This window comes from Equus quagga, chromosome 1 (genome assembly GCF_021613505.1).
Source record: "Equus quagga isolate Etosha38 chromosome 1, UCLA_HA_Equagga_1.0, whole genome shotgun sequence".
NCBI lineage: Eukaryota > Metazoa > Chordata > Mammalia > Perissodactyla > Equidae > Equus > Equus quagga.
Window position 1 is genome coordinate 48,589,872 of NC_060267.1, and position 26,921 is coordinate 48,616,792.

Below are 26,921 nucleotides of genomic sequence, written 5' to 3' on the forward strand. Positions count from 1 at the left end.
GGGAAAGTGTATTTCAACTAAGTAAACATAGCAAAGGTGGGGATATATAATATGCATAGAGGGGAAGGAGAAGATAGTTAGAAAGAATATAATCTTTCAAATGATAGAAACTAGAATATAATGGAATGCAGGATAAAGTTGTATTCTATACCCAGTGAAAATACAAAATGAAGGCACAGTTAAGATATTTTCAGATAAAAAACATTGAGAGAATTTGCTACCAATAGTCTTACACTAGAAGAAAAACTAAATAGTGATCTCAAGACAGAAGGAAAATGACACTGGTTAGCATCCAAGAGAAGGTGAATGAATGATGGGCAATAAAAATAGTAAATATTTGGGTAAATAAAAGTAAATTTTTACTGTATAAAACATAGTGTTTTCTTTTAGGGGTTTAAATAGGTTTAGAATTAAAATATTGATGATAATAAGAATTGATTTATATTTGATTCTAACAAGCCAATACTGTGTCTTGTAATTCCTATTGTAACCACTAAAAGAATGATAAAAGAAGGTATAAAATCAACATACATAACATGCTAACAGAGTTAAACAATAAAAAAACTAATCTGTTTAATGCAAAGGGAGGCAAGAAAACAGAGAGGAAAAAGACAGATATAAAAGTGCAAGAAGCAAAGAGTGGCAAAAAAACTCTTGGGGAAGAAGAAAGAAACACAACCGAAGAACTTGCTCTACCAGATAGCAAGACATTATAAAGCTAATGAGATAGATAAACAGGCAATACATCAAAAGAGAGAACCTAGGAACAAATCTATGCATTCGGGGACAATCAATATATGAAATAATTTTATTGTAGGGTAGCAAAGAAAGGAAAATGCTTTTCAAATATGTTGAGAGGTAAATTGCTTTTCCAAGTGGAAGAAAACAAAATGATACCCATTTACACTGTATACAAAAGTCAACACTAGTGGAATGAACCTTTAAAAGTGAAAGGCAAACTAACACTTTTAGAAGATAACAGCAGAGTATTCTTATCACTTTGTCCCAGGAATAATGTGTATAAAAGGAGGCAAAAAATTTTGTATTAACTATATAGAAAAATATTGACAAATTTGACTGTATTAACTGCAAATGATGCCATGAAATTATCAAAAGACAAGACACACAGTGGGAGAATATTATTGTAATACCTGTAACTAACAAATGTCAAATCTGGATTATAGCAATAATTTCTACAAATGCATAAGGAGAAGATGGAAATTCAATAGGCAAATGGGAAAAGCATTTTAACTGGTAAGAGGAACATTTATAACTCATAAAGATATGAAAAATCATCTTTTCTTGTTAATAATCAGGAAATAGCAAATGAAAAATACAAAGAACACTACAAAATCACTGGGTTGGAAAAACTGAAAAATATGACAATGTACATATTGATAACTATGTGGAGCATTTGGTACTCACACTAAGGGTATAAGGATAAAGTTACTTGGGAAAGAGCTTGATGTTTTTAACCAAAGCAGAAGATACCTAATATCTATCACCAAAAATTTCACTCCAAGATTTATACCCCACAGAATTTATTGGTCCATCAGAAACATGTACAAGAATAGTTATAGTAGCATCATTTGTCATAATGCCAAACATGAGAAGACCCAATGATCTTCAACATTAAAATGAAAATCAAACTGTAGTATACGTATGTTATAGAAAACTATACAACACTGAAAATTAGCAAACTATATATACATGAAACGACATGTATATATTTTAAAGATAAAGTCTCAAGTAAAGAAGCTGGATACAATGCAATAAATATAGTATGATACTATTTTAATAAAGTTCAAAATAAGAAAAATTAAATTATATTTTCTGGGAGTCATAACTAGGTAGTACAAATATTATAGAGCAAGAGTATAGCTATCATAAAGTCAAGATAGTGACTATTGTTGGGGGGAGGAATCAGGCTACTTGTGGGAAAGGATTTCTGCAAGGCATTTCACATTCTACCAGTGCACTATTTCCTGACATGAGTGGTATTCACATGGTTGTTTGTTTTACAATAATTTATTAAGATGTGTATCTTTGCTTAATGTACTATCCTATACATTTGATTGTAATATTACACAAAGAAGATAATATGGAGAGAAGAAAGTAAATAAATTTGTGCTATCTATGTTCCTGCTCTAAAAATTATTTAGGATTTATGAAAGACAAAGAAATACAATTCATTGATAATTTCCAAAGTTCATGTTGGAAACACACATTTGATTACAGAACCAATGGCACAGAAGTAAAACAATCTTATTCCTGAATGAAAATGTATCTGATAATATGTGATACATTTTATATATATATATATCTATCTATCTATCTCAAAGTCAGCTCTTCTAAGACAAATCAAAAGATTCTAAAGAAATACTCTTTCATGAAGAGAAGATAGTCTCTCTCCTGTTATATGAGCCTTTAGTAATTATTTGAAAGAATTATTGCATAATATCAAAGGTGTGAATGTTGGGAATTTATGTAAGAAAATTGTGGTGACAAACATCTCAGGTGGATAGAATAGTTTGGATTTCAAGGACTAGATAAGATAGGCTTGGGCAAGAACCTAATTGTTCTTGAAAGAGGATCAATGGCACAGATTATAATCTAGTTATACATTTAGAAGCAATGATAGTTGATGGGTGTTGATGAGGATCAACACTCTCCTGCAAGAAGAGTACCTCAGGAATCATTAATATATTTAGACAAGATGAGGATAAACTTTTCAGCAGGAGACCCAAGGCTGCTTCTAGTGACAAACGAGGATCAATGGTATAGGAGAGCTCAGAGTCTTCAGCTTTATGAGAACCTTAGTAGATGTCACATCCTTATTGCCAGCAATGAATGACTTCACTTTAATAAAGAGGTCTCTGCAGGGTTGTGAAATCATTTTGAGTTGGAAACCAGAAACCTGCAGAATCAGAGTTTAGATTTGATTTCCTGCAATCTGGCTTTTTGGCTAGAGAAGATGGGTATTACTTTAACAACAGTCACAGAGTATTTTTAATTTCTTACATGGACCTTGAGATGAAATTTTAAACTTTGAGCTCATCATTTTATTTTTAGACATACTCCAAAATACTTAGAAGAAATCAGAAAATGTCAAATTCTTTCAAATATATTCTCTATTTACACTCTAACGTTCTATGGCTGACATGACTCCAGGTAAGCACAAATGATAACATAAGTAAATTTTGTCATTGCATACTATCATAGATTAGTGTCCCATTTAATAGTGGGATGGGGTAATTGATGTGTTTAAATCCAGACATTTAAAACTTCAAGAATTTTATTCTTAAGTTTGTTCCCTGAAACCAGCTCTAGCACCAATAACTGAATCAGCAAATGTTCAGTCAGCAAAACAGAGCCACTTCAGCCATGATAGGAATAAGGGATTTAATAGAAGAACTATGACGGGAGAGAAGCTGGATGTAGAGGTCTGTGCATTCATTTCTTATGGCTGACATAACAAATTGCCACAACCTTGGTGGCTTGAAACAGCAGAAAAGTATTCATTCACAGTTCTGGAGGCCAGAAGTCTGAAATCAAAGTGCTAAGAGGGCACCATTCCTTCTGAAGTCTCTAGGAGAGAATACATTCTGGGCTCTGGGGGAGAATGTTTCAAGTCTCTTACAGTTTTTCATGAGCTAATATTTATGCATGGTATAAGTTACATATCAAGTTTCATTTTTTTCTATGCAGATAGCCAATTAATTCAGCTCCATTTATTGAAAAGATCATCATTTTCTACCTCTAATGGCAGTGATAACTTTTTATAAATAAAGTAACTGTATTCTCATGAATATCTTTGTGGACTCTTGATCTGGTCCTGTGGATGTATATCTATCTTGATATTAAGTCAGAATTGTTTTATTATTGTGGCTTGAGTAGGTCTAGATAGTCAGTACTGTAATTTCTCCAAATATTCTTCTTTTTAAATATTGTTTTGGCTATTCTAAATCCTATGCATTTCTATATTAATTTTGGAATTAGCATGTCACTTTCCAAGAAGTCCATCTGAAATGTTCAGGGATTATATTGAACCCAGGGTTAAATTGCGGAAACTTGACATCCCAAGAATATAGAGTTTTATAATCCAAGTATATGGTAATCTCTCCACGTATTAGGTTTTTCTTTAATTTTGTCAGCAACTTTTACAGGCTTGGTTACCCAGAAGCAGATTCTGAAATCAAGATTAGCAGCCTGGAGGTTTATTAGTGAGCACCTTTGGTTTTACCACCTGTGGAAGAGAAGAGAAGGGAGCAGTATTGGGCAGAAGGGAAGCTAGGCTGTGATGCATTCTCAGTGAGGCCTAAGTCAACCCCAGATAGAGCTCTGAAACTGGAACAGGCTTTTTGAGTTTTCCCCAGCTAGAGCAGGGCAGCCAGGCCTTTATGCTCCCACATCACTAATCATGGATATGAGCTGCCCTGGAAAGGGAACACGGCCTTGACTGAGTTCATTCTCTTTGAAAGAGGCAAGGGCTCACACTTGATAGTTGTTGGGTGACGGCTTCTGCAGCAACTGGGAGAATAAGCCCCTCAGTCCTGAAGGGGGATCTGTGTACCACACTCCAGAGTCCACTACAGTTTAACTGTTTCTCAACCTAGATCCACTCTTCATGGCAGTGAAGCAAGTCCAGATTGAAGGTGTGTCTCTTTTCTTGGGATAAATTTGTAAGAAGAAGGTGTATGGAGTGAATTATAGCCCCTGGTGCTGCAGCTGAGCTCAGAGTCACAACTGATCCTTGTCCTCTCTCTCCTCTACTATTCATTCCAGATTCCTCTCACTCTCTGCTGGCACCTCTGCTGATCTTAGTCACCTACCTCGGGTTTTAGCCCCTGCTTATCATACCGTTTTCAACTGTGACTGCTGAATTTGTCTATTACCATCAAAATGGGTGATGGATTATAAAGATGTATTCCAGTGGGACAAGTGGATGCCAAACGTATTTCTTCCTTTCCCTATTGTGTAACAGCAGATTTACCTTCTGTTCATCAATTATTCATTCCAAGAGATTGATTCATACAATGAGATGCTGTGCCCCCTGGTGGAAGAATTTGCCCTTTAGAGACCAGGTTCTCTAAACCCACAGAAGCCAGAGTGACTTGGACAGAAGGCATACAGTTCTCAAGTTGGTCATTGGAAATGATGGCAAGCAAGGTCATTCCTTCTTTTGACATTTTGTTCCAGACCCAGGTATTCTAGCTACCGAGGACAAGTACCATATACAGGTTATTGATTTTAAGCCTACACTAAACCTGGAAGATGGCCTCATGGTGTCATAAGTATTAATTCTGAGCTGGCTCTCCAGCTGTGTTTAGTCCTTTCCATTCCTCTATCTGACCTTCAGCTTTAAGTTCCTTCTGTTTGTGGATCCTGTGATCAATTGCCCACTTTCTTACCTCTGTGCTCGAAAATGTGTCCCTTGGTCAGACATGATATTTTGTAAGGTTCCATTCCAGTTGATACACCATATTTGCCAGTCACTAGATGAAGAGATCCCTAGGAAAGAGGTGTTACTTTGGATGAGGCAATGGGCCACACGGCATGAAATATTCACGTGCAGAGGTTTTTCACATTTTTATTATATTTATTACTATTTTGTTTTTGGATGCTGTTATAAATGTATTGCTTTTAAATTTTATTTCTCATTGTATACTGCTAACATATAAAAATATGATTGATGTTTATATATTGAGATGTTACACAATTATCTTTATAAATTATTTATTTTAGTGTTTTATAAATTATATTGGTTTTTATGTACATAATTATATTATCTACAAATAAAAATATATTATTTCTTCCTTTCCCACTTTTTATATTTTCATATTTCTTTTTCTTGCCTTGATTCACTGCTAGGATCTTCAATGGGTAGTAGAGGTTGTTGAGTAAAATAATTGATAAAACCACTCTGATCTCGTTCCAGAGCTCAGAAGAAAAACATTCACCCTTTTACCAGAAATATGATGTTAGGTTTAGGATTTGTTGTTGCTGTTGGGTTTTTTTTCCTTTTCTCTTTGTAATGTTGACATTTTTTATTAGATTAGGAAAATCTGCTTCTAGTTTTCTGAGAGATTTTACAATGGTTAAGAGTTCAATTTTATCAAGTGTTTTGTACATCTATTGAAATAATATATATTTTATCTCTCTTTCATATTTCTTTTCTAAAATATAAATCAACCTGAGTTACTAGAATAAACGACAATTGGTCATGGTGCATTATCTTCTCTATGTATTCCTAGATATAATTTTTCTGATTTTCCATAAGGTTGGTATTTAACTTGTTTATTTCTGGAAAAGCAGGAGCAATTAGCTTCAGTTTTCTGTATTCTCACCCAAAGCACTATATTTCTACCAAATATCTGGACTATATCTAGATGATAAAGTATGACTTTAGGTTACCTGCACTCAGAAAATGAGGAGAAGGAACAAAGTTTGAAAATGTAAATTGTTAGGAGATAGACAAAAATTTAGTCGCATAGCATCTTTATTCCATTGGTGTAGTCCGTAAGCTATATGCCCCCTGAGTTGCCTTTAATTGCAGGATAATAGCTGAGGCAAAATAATTGCACTGACTGCATTCTTCCTTCTGGTAGTTCCCTCATTAGCGTACTCTCAATCTTCACTGGATTAGCCAACTTCTCACATCTAATCCTTTTTGGCTCAGTGCAGCCAGCATAATAAACACATATATTATCTATATACCCACAATAATCCTATCTTTTAAGTCATTTGTGTTTCTTTTAAACCTGAAAGAGAAAATAAAGAATTACTCTTGGCAAGTTAAACATTTGAAACACATTTACAGAAAAAAATTACTTTTCCAACATATCATTGCTCATAGGTGCTGCATTGTTTAAATAAAATGTAATTGGTATTCACAATGTCAACAATATCCAAGTTACTCATTTTATCAACAAATACACAATTCAAACGCTGCTTTATTTCTCTTTGTCGCTTCCACTTTCATGCATCTGGAATGTTTGCTGTCCTTCACTTCCACACATTGCACCTCCTTTCCCCGATACCTAATATGATTTAGAATAATTCAGTTCCATTATATGCTCTAGTCTAAGTGGCTCAGTAGCAAGTATTTGAAAATTTCCTCCTTAAATGTTTTTCATTATCATCCAAACCAGGAATTAACCTAACATATGATACCACAAGCTCAACATCATCTCCAGTTGACATTTCCCTCTAGGCATTTTTCAAAGATCTTCCTCTGAAGTTCCGAATAATTACCAGCCCCCAATACAAGATTACTGATCAGGGACCATGTATTAAAGACAAAGTTGTATATTCAAATTATTGTCTTTTGGAAAAAATGTAGCATCAATACTTAGGTCAATAATAATGATCAATCAATAAATGAGTTCATCAATTAAACTTTCAAAAGAGAAACTTCCTATTTGAGATGACATAACACAGATGTCATTTATCACAGCCCCTTTCCAGAAACAAGCCCAAAGCTATCATTGAGAATAAAAAACAAAAGGAAATCATACATACAGTCATGTATATTATGTATGATTATATAACATACATATTTAAAATGTACTGTATATACATATATATTATTATATACTTTTTATTTCAGTATTATTTCTTGACAATTTGAAATATCTACTGTTTTCCATCCCATTATAGATGCCCTTCCCATTAGCAACAATTACAAATAAGCACATGGAAATTCTACTTTTCCAAACAAGCTTCCATCTACACCTTCCCCTGACACGTATACCACTATACCTCTAGTCCTTCACTCCAAATGAAATCTTTAAAATATATATCCTTCTCTCCCCCATTTGCACATAACTAATACCTCATTCTTTCTTCTCATTGCAAGCTTCTTGAGAGCTGCAGTTGCCTTGTCTTTCTGACCCATGTTCCTGCACCTACTATTTCAATCTGGAGAGAAAAAAGCAAACAAAACAAAATGAATCACAAAAACAGCCAAAACTTCTATTTACTGTCTGGCCCAATGTGGTGAGCTCTCAGGAACATCAGGGTTTAGATTCAGTGTGGCAGCACCTGACACAGTTGCCCTGAATTCACTCCTGCTTGATGTGTCTTCAACCAATAAATATGTATAAATTTGTGGGCTTCCAATAGTATCTAGCAGGTTGAGGTTCTAGTTTCTTTCTTTCTTTCTTTCTTTCTTTTTTGAGGAAGTTTAGCTCTGAGCTAGCATCTGCTGCCAATCCTCTTCATTTTTTGCTGAGGAAGATTGGCCCTGAGCTAACATCCATGCCCATCTTCCTCTACTTTATATGTGGGATGCTTACCACAGCATGGCTTGATAAATGGCGCATAGGTCCCCGCCTAGGATCTGAACCAGCGAATCCCAGAAGCAGAGCAGGTGAATGTAGCTGCTGCACCACCGGTTCAGTCTCTCTGGTTTGTTTTATTAGTCTAATCCAGTCTGCTTCCCAAATCTAAGGGATTATAAAATACAAATGGATTTGGCATATTTTAAGTGAGCCTTTTTTTGCCCCCTCATTACAAGCAGAACAAATACAACAGATGAATCCATTTATAATGGTATATTTATAACCACATTTCTTAATATATTACTATATTACACAACAAAATAGCTTGTATATACCACCTATGCAATATGTCATGCCCATGTTCATTTTATTCTTTTTACCAGAAAAGGTATTCTAGTCTATCTCTAAATTTTTTATTCAAAAATGGACATTTCAATGTCAGTTATGACATAAATTTCAAATTTATTTTTGGTTATTCTGTGTATTCTAACTGAAGCATTTATCAGATTATATTATTTTTATCTACAGAATTATTTAATTAGTCTGTATGTACAATTAATGGCTATGTAACTGAGGGAAGAATCAATCTTTCATTCATCTTTGAATCCGGGCACTTAGCACAATTTTAAGCACATATTAGAGCCCAGTGAATTTGGTTGGCTTCTATAATTTTCTTAGATAAAAGCATTATTCACAGAAATTCTACCTTATTGGCTACTATAAATTCGTTAATGATTTGTTAAGATAATAAGACATTTGCAGAAACTTTTGGCATTATTAAACACATTAAAGAAGCCTGATGGAAAAGAGTTCTTTAAGGATGCAATTTTGGTTGAAGCCAGTTTTGATTGTAAAGAGCAAATCTCCTGAGGAAAACACCTTTACTCAAACCAACGATAAAAATTCAACAAAAATAAAGAGTTACCAGTCAGAGGATATAACTGTCTCATCCAAGATCTTGCAAGCTACGCAATTTTTCAGGGAGATAATGTCAGCCAATATTTACATAACCTCTTGAATTTTATAAATTCCTAGAGAAAATAGAAATGGTTGAAATAATTATCTTTTATTTTTGTATATTACATCAGAACATAATTTCTTACTTATTACTTTTTTTTACATAGAACATATTTTTTTTTTTTTGAGGAAGATTAGCCCTGAACTAACATCTGCCACCAATACACCTCTTTTTGCTGAGAGAGACTGTCCCTGAACTAACATTCATGCCTATCTTCCTCTACTTTATATGTGGGACGCCTACCACAGCATGGCTTGACAAGTAATGCCATGCCCACACCCTGGAACCGAACCAGCGAACCCCGGGCCACCTAAGTAGAACGTGCAAACTTAACCTCTGCGCTGCCAGGCCAGCCCCTACATATTACTTTTCTAAGGTAACATTTTTGACATTCTTCTACTACTTTTCAATGGCATTAAAGAAAATTGAGGCAAAGTGTCCTTACTGTAGGATTTCCTCCAGCATTTATACATTGGTTACTGTCTCATGTGGAGGAAGATCCACCAATCCATGCCTAACCTTAACTTAGGGTCAATGAAGTTCACAAATTACAGGATTCAAATATTGAGCAGTAAATATTTCAGTCCAGGGGCAAAGGAAGTGGTTAATCACTGTAAACACAAGTTGATAGAAACAGAAAGAATAGGAGAAAAATGTAGCAAAGTCAGGTGAGAGTGGTGATAGAAGAGAATTTAGAACCAGTCTAGAATTCTGGCTCTATAGCCAGAGTAACAGTTTTTTCCCATAGACGTTGTTTTGAGTAAATAACTATGAATCGATTGTTTGAGAATGATCAGATGAGGAAGAGACTATGGATTGATTTCTCCTCTTCTATAAAGGAAGTCAAAGATTCTAGAGTAGCTGGCAGTTAACAGAGAGGTCAATCTGAGAACTCCTTTTTCGCATCAACAAATGAGAGATGTCAAAGAAAATAATTTCAGTTATTTTTAGTTTCTGCAGAAAATCCTGAGAATTTGGCCATGGAACATAAATGATAGGTTCTGTCTCTTTGTAATGTACCTAACTGTCCTTCCATCAGTCAGATCTCAATTAGGCCAGATCTTCATCATTTCCTCATTAGTATTTTTTCATGTTTTTTAGTAACAAATTTTGGTTGAATGCTTCCATTTTGCTGAATGGTGAACCCCAAAACAGATTATTTCCCTATTAAAAACAAAAGCAGAAATTATGAACCTTATAATTTAATTATTATTAAATCACTACATGATTTAAGTTGTCATTATGGGGCTGGCCCGGTGGCACAGCGGTTAAGTTCACACATGCAGCTTCTCGGCGGCCAAGGGTTCGCCGGTTCAGATCTTGGTTGCGGACACGGCACTACTTGGCAAAACCCATGCTATGATAGGCAGCCTACGTATAAAGTAAAGGAAGATGGGCATGGATGTTAGCTCAGGGCCAGTCTTCCTCAGCAAAAAATAAAAGAAGAGGAAGATTGGCAGTAGTTAACTCAGGGCTAAGCTTCCTCAAAAAAATAAAATTAAATAAATAAACAAATAAATAAATTGTCATTATGTATACACATAAATACTAGATATTTCAAAAAATATAATTCAGAGATAACATGAAAATCTCTCTCAACTTCTGGTCCTTCTCCTATACCTCACAGTTGGTGAGACAGTAATATTGTGAAATACAGAGAGAATTGCAAATAAAATGTGAAATAACTTTTTTAGATTTTAGAAAATAGTTAATACTGAAAGAACTATACAGAAAAGGTCTTATCTAAGGTTAGAAGTGTGACCTTAAAAACTATCTTTCTTAATAATTATTTTCTCATTTATTTATGTATTTATTTATTTAAAAGTTATCTATTGAGTACCTTCTATACACTAAACACTATTCTGGGTGCTAACAATACGGAAATGAGCAAGACATACAAGTCCCTTCTCTCATAGAAGATAAATTTTAATTTTGAACAAAAATAAATGAATAGATAGATATACAGATCTCAAATTGCACTATAGTATGCAGAGATTTGAAAGTAAGTTATATTACAGACAGTAGGTAGTTCAGATCTTACAGTCAATGATAATCAGCAGGTAAAATCAGTGGGACTGATTACGGGTAGCAAGAACATCTAGTTCAAAAACTCTAATTTGGGGAAAAACTTTACTTATTTGAAAAACAGAAAAAAAATCACAGTGGCTAATGAATGGTGGCCAAGGTGAGAAATGATGTTAGAGGAGGTCAAAGAAAAAGGCAGGAGACAAATTATTTCCAGGCTTTGTTAATCACAGTAAGGGGATCCCAGTTTCCTGAAAAACCACTGAAAGGACTTTAATCAGAGGGGAAAATAATTGAATTGTCTTTTTTAGAAAGCCACTGTTACTGCATATGGCAAATGAATCATAGGGCTGCACTATTGGAAGCAGGAATAATAGCAAGAAATTTATTGCCATACGCCATGTGTGTGAGAATAGTAGCTTGATTTACTGGTATTAGAGAATATGATGACCCATAGATAGAGTAAGAATACGTTTTGAAGTTAGAATCTATAGCACAAATTATGAAACGTTTATGAGAGACTTTTGACTTGATGAAGTTAGTATATAATAAGATATAAACATTTATAGGCAATATAGCATAGTGATAAAAAGCACGGCACCTTCTCTAGGACGACTATACCTGAGCTTGAATCCTGATTCTGCTGCTTATCACTTGTGGGACTATGGATAAGTTATTTAACCTCTCTGTGTCTTAGTATGCATTGCTTAAAAAAAGAAAGCCACAAAGCATTAGAGATTAAATGATTTAATATATGTAATATTAGAACAGTGCTGGCACATAGCACACACTCGGTGATATTTACATCTGTATTTATATTTGTATTTAATGAAGTGAGGATGATTGGGGAAAGGGAACAGTTTTAGAGGAAAAACAAATATTTCTATGTTTTTGCCATTTTAAATTTTAAATGAAATCAGAATCCTGTATGGAAATGTGAAACAGAAGCTTGTATTTTCTAATATGGAGATCCAAGGAAAGGTTATGAGGAGATATTTGGGAGTCATTATATTTGAATCCAAATGACTGAATCAGGCACTTAGAAAAGTATATTTAGGGACACAAGAAAAAGAGACCCAGAACAGAGCTTGGAGTATTCTACAATACAGAGTTTGATCCAGGAGGAAGAATTTAAAAAAAAAAAGACTGAGAAGAGCAGCCATTGTGGTGGCAGAAACGATGAGGATGCATCCATGAGAATCTGCAATAAAATTATTTAAAGAAGGGGTACTGTTCAACTTTGTAAAGGCTACAGGAAATCAAGCAATAAAAGAAGAGAGATCTGGGGGTCCCAGATGGCAGCATAGAAAGATCCTGAATTCACCTTCTCTCATGGACACACAAAATTTACATATAGATATGGATCATTTCTCTTTGTAAAAGATCTGAAAACTAGATGAACTACTCTCCACAAAAAGGGTAAAAGAAGGACATCAAGAGGGGTAGGAGAAGCAGAGACATGGTCTAGCAAAAGACCTCAGCCCCAGCATGGTGACACAAAATAGGGAGGGATCTCACCAGACGGGCCCTTCTCCCAGAGGAGCGAGAAGTTGGTGTCCCTCGTGAGGCATGCCAAACACCTGAGATCTGCACTGGAGAGTTAAGACCCTAAAATGTCTGGTTTAGAAAAGCAACAGGGCTGATGTCCAAGGAACCCAAAGTGTTATAGGAAACTGAGACTCCTCTCTTAAAGGGCTCACATGTACTTTCACTCACCCAGAGACTCAGTGAAAAAATAACAGTTTGAAAAGTTCATAGACTATATGTGCAGGAGATTAATTTGCTAACCTAACAGTGTTGGTTGGAGGGACCAGGGCAGTTGAAAGGCCCCCTGCTGATGGAGGCCCTGGTGGATGCCATTATTGCACTCCCTACTGCTAGCACAAGTGAGTCACCTCAGACGTGGCACCCTCCCACCACCTGGCTAGGACAGGATGAGGCAAATGGTTGTGGGACTAGTCAGCTTTCTACTGAAACCAGAGTATGGGTGGTTGCAACACTCTCCTACTCTCTGGCTGGGGCTGACAAGTCAGAGTAGTCATGGCATTCTCTTGCTCCCAGACTAAAGCCAGGAGCGCAATGTCAAGACATCTCCCTGCTGCCTTCCTGAAGCCATAGAGTGTACTCATTCCCTACACTTTGCAGCTGCCTTGCTAAATCCAGTGGGTGCATGCAACCCACATAAGGGATACCTTTTGGTTTCCTGACCCTGGTTGCCAAGAGGGCTGGCACACCTGAGCTCTACAAGACTGTAACAATCAGAAAGAGAGTTTTTAGCAGGCTGCCACCCCTAGGGCACTATACAGACAGAAGACTGAAACACAACCCCAGTCTTCCTGTGAAAAAGACCTACTTACTTAGCCTGGAGCATCAGCTTGAGGGATAGGCTTCAGGCTTGCCACATACCTAGATGCTAAGGAGACGCAACCAGGGAATGTAAAAAGGGAGACACTATTCTTGCACAATCCCTTGGCCTTGCCACGGCTCAGTGATACTTCACAGAAACAAGCTTATACTCTTACCTGGAGCCCCAAAATCTGCAACACTTGCCCAGTGGACACCTCCAGATCTCCTTGATTGGAGGCCAGAAGGGATAACAATTGCAGCCCACAAGACTGTGTATACATTAAAAGCTGCTGCCTGAGGATCTAGCTTCCAATAAGCCTCAAACTAGGTACTAAATGAGATTCCTCTCTTTGGTACACTGACCAGTCTTGGCACACACTCAACAATGGGGACATGTCAAGAATAAATCAGTAGTCTAGACAATCACAAAGGTTTGGGGGACAACCAAGAGCTAGAGCAAACACGATAACAAGACGAAATCCCAGAAAAATACTTTCAGGATATGGAGATAAGTAATTTACTTGATAAAGAATTCAAAGTAATGATCATAAAAATGCTCACCAAATTCAGGAGAAGAATGGATGAACACAGTGAGAACTTCAACAAAGAGATAGAAAATATACAAGAGTCCCAAAGAGAAGTAACAGAGCTGAAGAATATAATAAGTGAACTGAAAAATACACTAGAGGGGTTCAAGAGCAGACTAGAGGAAGCCTATGAATGAATCAATGAGATGGAAGACAAAGCAATAAAAATCACTCAGACAAAGCAACAAAAAGAAAAAATAAATTAAATGAAGATAACTTAAGGGACCTGTGGGAAAAACATCAAGCAGAATAACATTCACATTATAGGGGTCCCAGAAGGAGAAGAGAGAGAAAAAGGGATAAAAAAATTATTTAAGGAAATAATGGCTGAAAAATTCCCTAACCCGTGGAAGAAAACAGACACCCAGGTTCAGAAAGCCAAGAGAGTTCCAAATAAGATGAACCCAAAGAGCTCCATATCAAGACATATTATAATTAAAATGGCAAAAGTTAAAAATGAAGAGGGACTCTTAAAAGCAGCAGGAGAAAAATTGTTAGACACGACAGAAAACTCTTAAACCTATCAGCAGATTTCTCAGCAGAAACTTTATGGGCAAGAAGGGAATGGCATGACATATTCAAAGTGCTGAAAGAAAATCTTTTCAACCAAGAATACTCTACCAGGGGCTGGCCTGGTGGTGCAGCGGTTAAGTTCGCACATTCCACTTTGGGGACCTGGGGTTCTCTGGTTCAGATCCCGGGTGCGGACACGGCACCACTTGTCAAGCCATGCTGTGGTAAGTGTCCCACATATAAAGTAGAGGAAGATGGGCATGGATGTTAGCTCAGGGCTAGTCTTCCTCGAAAAAAAAAAAAGAGTACTCTACCCAACAAAGTTATCATTCAGATTTGAAAGAGAGATAAACACTTTGCCAGATAAACAGAAACTGAAGGAGTTTGTCACTACTAAACTGGCTTTACAGGAAATCTTAAAGGGACTTTTTTAAGCTAAAAGGAAATGGTACTAATTAATAACAAGAAAACATATGAAAGTAAAAATCTCACTGGAAAAGGTAAATATATAGTAAAGGTAGTGAATTAATCACATATTGCTACTAAGACAGTTAAAGGGCAAAAGGAGTAAAATTAACTAAAACTACAATAATTAGTCAGGGGATTCATACAATAAAAAGATGGAAAAAGTGACATCAAAAATATAAAACACGGAAGAGAGGAACAAAAATGTAGACTTTAGTAATGTGTTCAAATTTAAATTATTGTCAACTTAAAATAGACTATTATATACATAGGATGATATATGTAAACTTCACAGTAACCACAAAGCTAACACTTACAGTAAATGAGCAAAAGTAAATAAAAAATGACTCTAAATATCTAAAGAAAGTCATCAAACCACAAGGAAAGAGACAAAGAGAACAAAGGAACACAGAGGAACAATGAAAAGAGTCAGAAAGCAATTAACAAATGGCAATAAGTACATACCCTTCAATAATTATTTTAAATGTAAATAGACTAAATACTCCAATCAAAAGTGAGTGAATGGATTAAAAAGAAAAAAACAAGACATAACTATATACTGTCAACATGAAGTCAAAGATGATACTTCAAGCAAATGGCAACCAAAAACAGAGTGGATATAGCTGTACTTATATCAGACAAAATAGACTTCAAGTCAAAAAGGATAGAAAGAGACAAAGATGGACATTATATAATGATAAAGCATACAATTAATCAAGAAGATATAATATCTATTAACATATATGCACCTACCATAAGAGTACCAAAGCAATTATTAACAGACCTAAAGGGAGAAATTGACAGCAACACAATAATAGTAGGGGAGACCTTAATACCCTACAACATGCTACTGAACAACTATTGGAATAATGAAGCAATCAAAGGAGAAATAAAAAATACCTGGAAACAAATGAAAATGAGAACAGAACACACCAAAACCTATGAGATGTGGCTAAAGCAGTACTAAGAGAGAATTTTTCTACAGTACTGGCCTACCTCAAGAAACAAGAAAAATCTCAAATAAACCATCTAACATTACACTAGGAAAAGAAGAACAATAGAAAGAAGGAAATAATAAAATCAGAGCAGAAATAAATAACATAGAGACTAAAAAGACAACAGAAAGGATCAATAAAACAAAGAGCTTGTTCTTTGAAAAGATAAACAACACTGACAACCTTTAGCTAGACTCACAAAGAAAAAAAGACAGAAGCCTCAAAGAAATAAAATCAGATCAAAGAGGAGAGATTACAACAGATACCACAGAAATACAAAGGATTATAAGAGAATACAATGAAAAGCTATACACCAACAAAATGGACAGCCTAAAAGAAATGGATAAATTCTTAGACTCACACAACCTCATAAAACTGAGCCAAGAAGAAATAATCTGAATAGACCAATCACTAGTAAAGAGATTGAAGCAATAATCAAAAACATCCCAAAAAATAAACGTCCAAGACCAGATGGCTTCTCTGGTGAGTTCTACTAAATATTCAAAGAAGATTTAATACCTATCCTTCTCAAACTATTTCAAAAAATTGAAGGAAGTGGAACACTTCCTAATACATTCCACCAGGCCAACATCACCCTGATACCAAGGCCAAGCAAGGAAAATACAAAGAAGGAAAGTATAGGCCAATATCACTGATGAACATATTTTATTGTAAATTCTCAAAAAAATATTGGCAAACCAAATACAGCAATACATTAAAAAGATCATATACTATGACCAGGTGGGATTTATACCATGGACACAGGGATAGTTTAACATTTACAAGTCAAAAAACGTGATACACCACATTAAAGAAATGTGGAATAAAAATCACGTGATCATCTCAATAGATGCAGAGAAAGCATTTGACAGAATCCAACATCCATTTATGATAAAAACTCTGAAGACAATGGGTATAAAAGGAAAAGTACCTTAACATAATAAAGGCCATATATGACAAACCCACAGCTAACATCATACTCAATGGGGAAAAACTGAAAGCCATCCCTCTGAGAACAGGAACAAGACAAGGGTACCCACCCTCTTCACTCTTATTCAATATAGTACTGGAGGTTTTGGCTAGAGAAATTAGGCAAGAAAAATAAGTAAAAGGAGTCCAAAAGACAAAGAAGAAGTGAAACTCTTGCTGTTTGCAGATGACATGATTTTATATATAGAAAACCCTAAAAAATCCATTGGAAAATTATCAGAAGTAATCAACAAAGACAACAAAGTTGCAGGGTACAAAATCAAGTTAAAAAAATCATTTCTATACTCTAATAACGAACTAACAGAGCAAGAACTCAAGAATACAATCCCATTTACAACTGCAACAAAAGGAATAAAATACCTAGGAACAATTTTCTCTTTTTTTCCGAGGAAGATTAGCCCTGAGCTAACATCTGCCAATTCTCCTCTTTTTTCTGAGGAAGACTAGCCCTGAGCTAATGTCCGTGCCCATCTTCCTTTACTTGATACGTGGGATGCCTATCACAGCATGGCTCGCCAAGCAGCACCATGTCCGCATCCAGGATCCAAACCTGCGAACCCAGGCCGCCAAAGCAGAACATGCTCATTTAACGGCTGTGCCACCAGGCCAGCCCCTTTAGGAACAAATTTAACCAAGGGTTGAAACACCTGTACAATGAAAACTATAAGACGTTATTGAAAGAAATCGATGATAATGTAAAGAAATGGGAAGATATTCCATGCACGTTGATTAGAAGAATAAATACAGTTAAAATGTCCATACTACCTAAAGCAATCTAGAGACTCAATGCAATCTTGATCAGAATCCCAATGAAAGTCTTCACGGAAACAGAACAAAGAATCCTAAAATTCATATGGGGCAACAAGAGACACTAAATAGCTAAAGCAGTCCTGAGAAATAAGAACAAAGCTGGAGGCGTCACAATCCCTGACTTCAAAATATACTACAAAGCTACAGTAATCAAAACAGCATGGTACTGGTACAAAAACAGCCACGCAGATCAATGGAACAGAATTGAAAGCCCAGAAATAAAATCACACATCTATGGATAGCTAATCTTTGACAAAGGAGCTGAGGGCTTACAATGGAGGAAAGAAAGTCTCTTCAAGAAACGGTGCTGGGAAAACTGGACGGCTACATGAAAAAAGAATGAACATAGATGATTATCTTTCACCACATACAAAAATTAACTCAAAATGGATAAAAGCCTCTAAGTAATACCAGAAGCCATAAAATTCCTAGAAGAAAGTATAGGCCATACACTCTTTGACATTGGTCTTAGAAGGATCTTCTTCAATACCATGTCTACTCGGACAAGGGAAACAAAAGAAAAAATAAATAAGAGAGACATCATCAGACTAAAGAGCTTCTACAAGGCAAAGGAAACCAGGAACAAAACTACAAGACAACTCACCAACTGGGGGAAAATATTTGCTAATCATATATCTGACAAGGGGTTAATCTCCAAAATATATAAAGAACTCACACAACTCAACAACAAAAAAACAAACTCAATCAAAAAGTGGGCAGAGGATATGAACATTTTTCCAAAGAAGATAGACAGATGGCCAAGAGGCACATGAAAAGATGTTAAATGTCACTAATCATCATGGAAATGCAAATCAGAACTACACTAAGATATCACCTTACACCCATGAGAATGGCTATAATCACCAAGGCAAAAAATATCAAATGTTGGAGAGGATGTGGAGAAAAGGGAGCACTCATACACTGTTGGTGGGAATGCAAACTGGTGCAGCCACTATGGAAAACAGTATAGGGATTTCTCAAAAAATTAAAAATAGAAATACCATATGACCCAGCTATCCCACTACGGGGTATTTATCCAAAGAACTTGAAATCAAGAATTCAAAGAGACTTATGCACCCATATGTTCATTTCAGCATTATTCACTATAGCCAAGAAGTGGAAGCAATCCAAGTGCCCATCAACTGATTAGTGGATAAAGAAGATGTGGTATATATATATATACAATGGAATACTACTCAGCCATCAAAAAGACAAAATTTTCCCATTCACAATGACATGGATGGACCTTGAGGATATTATGTTAAGTGAAGTAATCCAGACAGAGACAGACAAACACCGTATGATTTCACTCATATGTGGAAGATAAACTAACACAGGGACAAAAGAGAACAGTTTCATTGTTACCAGAGGGGAAGGGTGTTGGAGGTGGGCAAAAGGGTTGAAGTGTCACATTTATATGGTGATTGACAAATAAGAATGTACAACTGAAATTTCACGTTATAAACTATTATGACCTCAATAAAAACAACAACAAAAACACAGTGACATATCCCTTCAGACCACTAGGATGGCTAGAGAGATAACAACAAATGCTGTGGCGGATGTGAAGTTGGAACCCTCATGCATTGCCAGTGGGAATGTGAAATGGTGCACCTGCTGTGGAAAGGAGTTTGGTGGTTCCTTAAAACATTAAACATTGAACTGACAGATGATCCAGCAAATCCACTCTGGGTATACACTCAAAAGAATTGAGAGCAGGAAATTAAACAGATGTTGGTACACTCATGTTCATAGTAGCATTATTTGCAATGGCCAAAACATGGAAACAACTCAAATGTCCACTGATGGATGAATAAATAAACAAAATGTGGTCTATAAAAAATAAAAATTTTTTGAAAGTACAAATTTAGAGTAAGATGTATTAGTAGGACAGGAGATGGGAAGGGATATAATGGGAGACATAAAGGGCAATTATTGGTATATTAAACTCATCCTTTTATACCATAAAAAAGGTGAAATACAAACAAGGAAATTGAGATAGGAAATATTGTAAAACCCTTAAATCTCCTGCTCTTAAAAAACCCAAAATTATATTAAAGAAAAAGCCCACAGAATTTAGCTGCTATTTCTTCTCAAGATTTACAATGCTGATAGATGGATCCAAGATATAACAATGAACTTTCTGTTCATAATAAAGTTACTATTTCATGGAATGTTATATTTTCTGAGGGGAAAAAAACCCCACATAAATAATACTTGAGAATTCTTCTATTACTTCTCTCTCCTAATTTCACTTTTTCTACCAACCTTCCAGGTTTTTCATAGCTACCATTTAAGTTATTTTTAACTTAAACACACTGATTTCAAGTATGGATATGCTGTGGACGACTTCACCCAAAAGCTCAGGAGTCAGGAGGTGGGAGCTATGCATAATAGGAGACATATGGGATTATGAGTAGAATGGAGATTGGGTTATACTTTATTGGAGTATAAACTGGAAGTAAACACAGGTAATCCATTTATCACAATTTTAATTTGAATGGAAAAATACAAAGCTTCCAGGTACAGTATGGTTTTGAATGTTTTATCCTCCAATATTTCTTTATCTTGTTTAATCCTTGATATGTCTTTTCACTTAACTTAACCTCTTTTATATTTTAGCAAGTTGGGAAAAGATTTCCAAAAGAAGTAGGAAAAATTTTAGGGTATTAAATGCCTGACCAGGTAGAAAATCAAATTAAATCCTCTAAAAGTTCTATTTGTCTGTTTCTCTTTGTCTCTCTGTTTCTTTTACACACACACACACACACACACACATTAGTATTTTCTTATAAAAAAGAACATAGAAAAGCATGACTTTCTTGGGCAACACATGCTTCTTGTTCCATGGTTTCCTTTCATGAGACAAAAAGAAAATTTTGCAAGCCAATCGTATGAAAATACAATCCTATATTAATTATCTCGAGTGGAAATAGAACGTAGAAAATTCATAGAAGATTTATTCAATGCACTGATCAGTGCCTTAAAAAAAATCCCTTAATAATCATTTTGAATGACACTTTAGCAGCTTTGGTAAAAATGGGAGGCTTAATCAAAAAAATCAAATTGAAGGATCATTGTTGATTCACTAACACCTACAGTGCAGGACTTCTCCCCTTACTTTTCCAGTATCTTCTACCCTTAGGCTTCTACCACTTTACAACACATCCAGAGCTCAAAATCTTACCTTTTATCCCCAATTGGTCAAAGCCCTGGACATTTTCTGTCTTATTGGAGTCCTAGAATTTTATATCCGCATAAGTAACTTCTTCAGACATTGATGACTATGAAAAGAAAGCTCGACAAACTGTAAAAAAAATAAAAAAGGTGAGAGTCACATAACAGAGTTAATATTAAACAAGAGTTGTGATATTAAACTTTTGTTTAAAAACCGTAGCTTGAACTTACAAGCTTAAACTTCTATTTTTAAACTCACTGTACCAATCACCCACAGGTCTGCAAACGAGCTGCAGTCCATCTGTGGCCTCAGAGAGGGTAGAGAACTGTTACAGGAGGGAACACCTTTCTCCCTTTTCTCTCTTCCTTTTTCTCATTTCTCTGTATCTACCAACTACAGAAAGTAGTTTTTAAAAATGTCTTGGATATTAGTGTCCTGCAAGGGGGCACAAATCACTAGAGCCACATGGTGCAGAGACAATATAGAATCTATTGGAGAAAAACTCTCAAGAAGAGAAATAATAGGCAGGACACAGTCCTCACTCACTCGCTATTCTACAGCAGTGGCCTGGCATAGGTATCCTGTATGTGTCATGGCAAAGGTCCTTGATAGAGGGGTTTGCCTTAGCCTGGAGACTGCACATGCACAGAGAGCATTCCCAGAAGGAGGGAGAGCATAAGCCCCACCCTGTCACCCTGTCACATGGTATAGGTTAGCCTAAGAGGAGCTAGGGAACTCCTGGTTTCTCTAGTAACAAGAGCTATATTAAGGGATCTGGGGCCCAGGAACCATGCCAGGGAGTATGCACACTGATGGTTGATATACCAAACGCCCTAGAAATAGCTTTGCAGGCCAGGAAAACTGAGATCAGCCTTGCTGTCTCTGCAGACTGGCTCAATCCTGTTGATTGAGTTCATCTGAGCTACCAAAGGGGGGGGAGGAGACGAGTCTCCAGGGTCCTGCAGGCCAGTGTCTTCTAAGTTTGACTCAGCATTCTTAGCAGGTAGAGGCTCATTCATTTGTTGATCAAGTACACGTGTTAGAGGTGGGGGTTGGGGAATGACTGTTTTTGAGTAAATTCTTTCCTGATTTTCATTAATAAATCTTACTTTGAGATTCTTGTATTGCCACATATAAATAACATAAAGTGTATAGACACTATTTTTTTTACTAAAGAGAATATGTGAAGAGTTCCAAAAGATTTCAGTAAATAAATTAGCTGCTTTATTATATGTTAGGATACAGTAAAAATGAAATAAAATAATAGGCCCCTTTCACAAGAACTAGTAAAGAATTTTAAAAAACAGAAAAAAACAGTTACAAAAAACTAGAAATTTGCGGAAGGAAAATGAAGAAAATTTTAAAACTTTTTAAAAGAACAAAAAAACTAAAAGAAGGAAAATGTAATTTTGGAACAGAAGCATCAATATTTTAAAAAATAAATCAATCCTCCCAAATTTATCTAAACATTCAATGGTAACAATTAAAATATTAATAGATTGTGTTTTTCTAGTACTTGTAAAAAAAGGCTATTGAAATTGATCTGAAAATATAACCATAAGGCATATTGCCAGTAAATTTACAGGAAAGCGTATGCAAACTATATAATCATTATCTCATCCTAAGCACTTTACTAATGCTGGTTTCATTTTCACAACTCTTTGAGCTAGGTCTGTTATCATCATCCTTATTTTACAGAAGGGGAAGTGAGCTGTAAAGAGGTGAAGCCCTTCTCCAACATCACACAGATGCAAGTGGTAGAGATGAGACCTGACCCAAGCATGCCGGCTGCCTGGTTCAAATACATGTCCACAGGCTCTAACGCCTCTCATTGTGGGGACAGACCAGCCCTTCTCTTCCTCTTAGGTGGACCCAATATTTGTATATAAAGAATGAAAACTTTAACATTTTAGAAGAAAATATACACTGGTGGATTTATTTATTATCATCTTTAAGTGGCAAAGATCTGTGAAACAAGGCAAGAAAAGCCATTAAAAAGATTGATGCAATTGACAATATAAAAGTTAAATTCATTTGTATAACAAAGTGAACAAAATTATATATATACATATATATATCATATATATATCATAAAGGACGAGGAGGTAATCTTATAAAATTACAGACAGGCTATACAAATCAACAGAAAAGAAATAAATATCAAGAAGAAAATTGACAATCATACAACAGTTTTATATTTTTCTTTTTTGGAAGGAATTATTTTATAATAACTTAAAATTTACTTTTGGCAGAGGAACAAAGAAAGATGGGAGAGATAGGCTTTTACTTTTTATTTTGTATCTCACAATGCTCTTGTACACATTTTTAAAGCTCAATTTTCTCCTGTTTTTCAAATATCACATACACATATACACACATACAATCTCCCTCTAGCTAGGGTCTCATCAGTCCAGTGTAGTCCAAATTCTTCCTTTCATTTAACAAAATGGGTCCCACCAACTTCAACAAAGACTATAATTTCACTATATCCATTGAATATTTCTTATATATTAACTTACAAGTAAGTAAGTAGTTTTTCTGGGACAACATTTACCAGGAGACAGTATCACAGATGCAGAAACAAAAACAGTTGTTTAGTTTTCTTCTCTTTGAAGTATTTGATGCTAATGGCTATTCCTTTCTTCTTAAACACTTTTATCTCTCTGATTCCATCTTGCCCTCACTTAATCCTTAATTAAATTATTTTTGACTATTTATTTCAGTTCTAGAATTTTCATTTGACTTGAATTATTTCCATGCTATTGAAACTCTTCTTACTTTTCTCTCTTTTCTTGAACATATTAATAATTTTTATCTTAAATTTCCTGTCTATCATCAGTATCTGAAGCACCTGCAGATCAGTTATTTTTATTTGCCTTGTCAATTGTTGTGTTGCCATTTTCCTTTTTTTTTTTTTGGATGCCTCATAATTTTTATTACATACCAGACATTGTACATAAAGACATTGGAGATTATGAAAGATATCTTTCAACAAAGCAGTTATTATTCTTTTTCTGGGAGGCAGGTAGAACATAAGAAGTAAGCCTTGACCAATTGGAGCCCCTCAAGTTTCATCTTCTCAGTTGTTTTATGAATTTGTCCTTTTATTATGGTGTTTTTGTAGGTAGTCATGTGATATAAGCCACAGATCTTTGGCCAGAACTAGAGATCTTCCTGTTGCTCATTGTATAAAATCTACTGAGCATATACATATAAGAGCAAATGCTCAAACAATACGTTCACTTCAGTTTTTCTGGGACATTTACTAGGTGACAATATCACAGATAGAGACTGAATAGCAATTGCTTAGCTTTCCTCTCACCCATCACACGCCGGGGCGATGCGAAGTAATCTAGTAAGTCTGGATATCAGACCCAGGGAGGAGATTCTAACGCTGCACGTGGGTGTTTCAGGTGCATGGCTGAGGAAATCAGCAGTTTCTCTGGTGGCAAGATCAAGGGCCGCGTTCTAAGCTTTTGTCACAACATTATTACATCAGAAAATCTTGCTTCTCTTCTATTCTGCTGCCTCAGTATTTTCACCGCAGAAACCACCAGCCCCCTCCTGTCTGTAACTGGAGGATGTGCCAGAGCCTATCACTCGATCCCTCACTGATGCATGCTATCCGAACTGACTGTCTGTCTTAAGCACTTAACCATAGCCAGTTACTTTGGAGACTTATAGGAGCTAACCCTGAAGAAAATCAGTATTGGACGAGTTAATTCTGAACCTCTCGTTCTAGTCTTGACTCCAAAGTGTGGCTGACATTTATTCCACTCCAAGGGAGCAAACACTTCAACCTGTAAGGGCTACGGGGCTGGATCCCTGGAGCAGCTAGCAACTGGAGGGGAAGAGTCAGGGCCCCTTAGCATGTAGAAAGCTGGAAAGTACATCACTCCTGCTTTTACAACAACAAAGTTAAAGCTGGATAATCTGCAAAATTCATAACTTTCTTAAACCCTTCAGAAATCTGAGGTCACAGGGCAGTCAACTAAGCTGAAATCTAAGGAAAGACCGGCACCTCCAAGGAGAGACCAGGCATGAAATCTTGCTTACCTGGAGTAAAGACACAACTCATATAAGCTGTTATAACTAATTCAGCTAAAGCTTTTAGCTAGCTGCTAAAAGCCGAGTGTAGTTTTGCATGAGAGCATAGAACCTGAGAGAGCCGCAGACGCAAAGGCAAATCACACCCACAGACCTCAGAGGATGCTGAAAGTTTGAAAGCAGGTTAGGAGCCTTTAGAAAGTTTCTCTTATGTTACAGGTCTGGGGGAGATACACAGCAGTCTTTGTACAAAAGACACACAGCCGCACCCGGAAATGTCTCCCCTATGGAACGAAAGCCTTAAGCCACTGGGGACAAAGCAGCAAACTCTCATTCTCAGGCCACAGGTGAGGATGCATTACAACTGCAAGTGAAAAAGAAACATCTCTACACTCCTAGCAGAAGACAGGAAAATGTCATGATAGTATCTACACCAGCTTCTACAAGTGCTCTGCTAAATGAAGCTCTAGATACTCACAGTAGTAATTGTTCCATACACACCCTGTCCCAATTCTCCAGGATCCTTCAGCGTTTCTCTCATCTTCCAAATGAACTGCGTACACACGATTCCTCAGGTCCTGCTTCCCAGGGTCTCATGTCATCTTTTCCACTTCCCCTTTCTCTGGGGCCTTTCCACCCTTGAATGGGCAGCAATCCATCTTTGCTCTGGTGCATATTCCTTTCCTGTCCTCAGTCTCTGGGCTGTATCACCTCCTAAGGGTTCACAGAGGGGTGTAAGTGGAGAGCTGAGAGAAACCCGAAACCAAGTCCTGGAGCACTGAACACTTTAAAAGATAAGAAAAGTTGTTGTGACCTAAGTAGGGTTGTCAGGTAAAATACAAAATATCCACTTAAATTTGAATTTCAAATTGAAAATGGTTTATTTTTGTGTAAATATTCTTCTTGTAATGTTTGTATTTGTTATATTTTCAATATTTGTTGTTGATCTGAAATTCAATTTTTTTTATTGCTTTTTGGTCAGGAAGATTGGCTGTGAGCTAACATCTATTGCCAGTCTTCCTCTTTTTTTGTTTCTCTCCCCAAAGCCCTGGCACATATCCTAGTTGTAAGTCATTCTAGTTCTTTTATGTGGGACACCACCACATCATGGCTTGATGAGTGGTGTGTACATCCATGCCCAGGACCCGGAGGGAAGCAAGCACCCCACAAGCTCAGTGCAGTAGTCACTGGGGGTGAGAGTGGTCAAGGGAACGTTGCTAGGCAACAAACTCAGCCTCAGACCATCTTCAGATCATTACACACCAGACACTGGTTGAGTTTGTTGCCTGGAAACATTCTCTTGATCCATCTCACTCCACTGACTGCTGTACAATATTCTTGGTTACTGCCCTTCAAGGCAATTGGATTCCAAATTTCACAACTATAGCTATCAATAATATAATTGTTTTTATTTTCCTCTTTGTCTAAAACATACCACGCTAATTCTGAAGTTACTCATCTCATAATCCAATGCTAGAAAACATGAGCAAAATGGGGTAAAAAGTATAGACATATGCAAAGATTTAAAGGTATAAAAAAGGCTGTACATTCTGAGAAATCAGAGGTAACATTTCCTTATGAAACAGTTAATAAAATAAATAGCAACAAACTTCAACATAACCATGAGATTCCAGAAAACACCATATTTATTTAAAAAGTAATTTG

The 26,921-nt window shown here is 36.1% G+C and overlaps 1 long non-coding RNA gene across 1 annotated transcript; it reads right to left on the bottom strand.

Annotated features, from left to right (window-relative positions):
- Nucleotides 1–5,861: 5,861 nt before the first annotated feature.
- On the bottom strand, nucleotides 5,862–25,827 carry LOC124225230 (uncharacterized). Its single transcript, XR_006885051.1, has 6 exons — nucleotides 25,735–25,827; nucleotides 21,219–21,338; nucleotides 9,208–9,313; nucleotides 8,298–8,447; nucleotides 7,835–7,920; nucleotides 5,862–6,761 (listed from the first exon to the last, which is right to left on the bottom strand). It is a non-coding gene; the product is annotated as an uncharacterized LOC124225230 (long non-coding RNA).
- Between the last annotated feature and the right edge of the window lie 1,094 nt (nucleotides 25,828–26,921).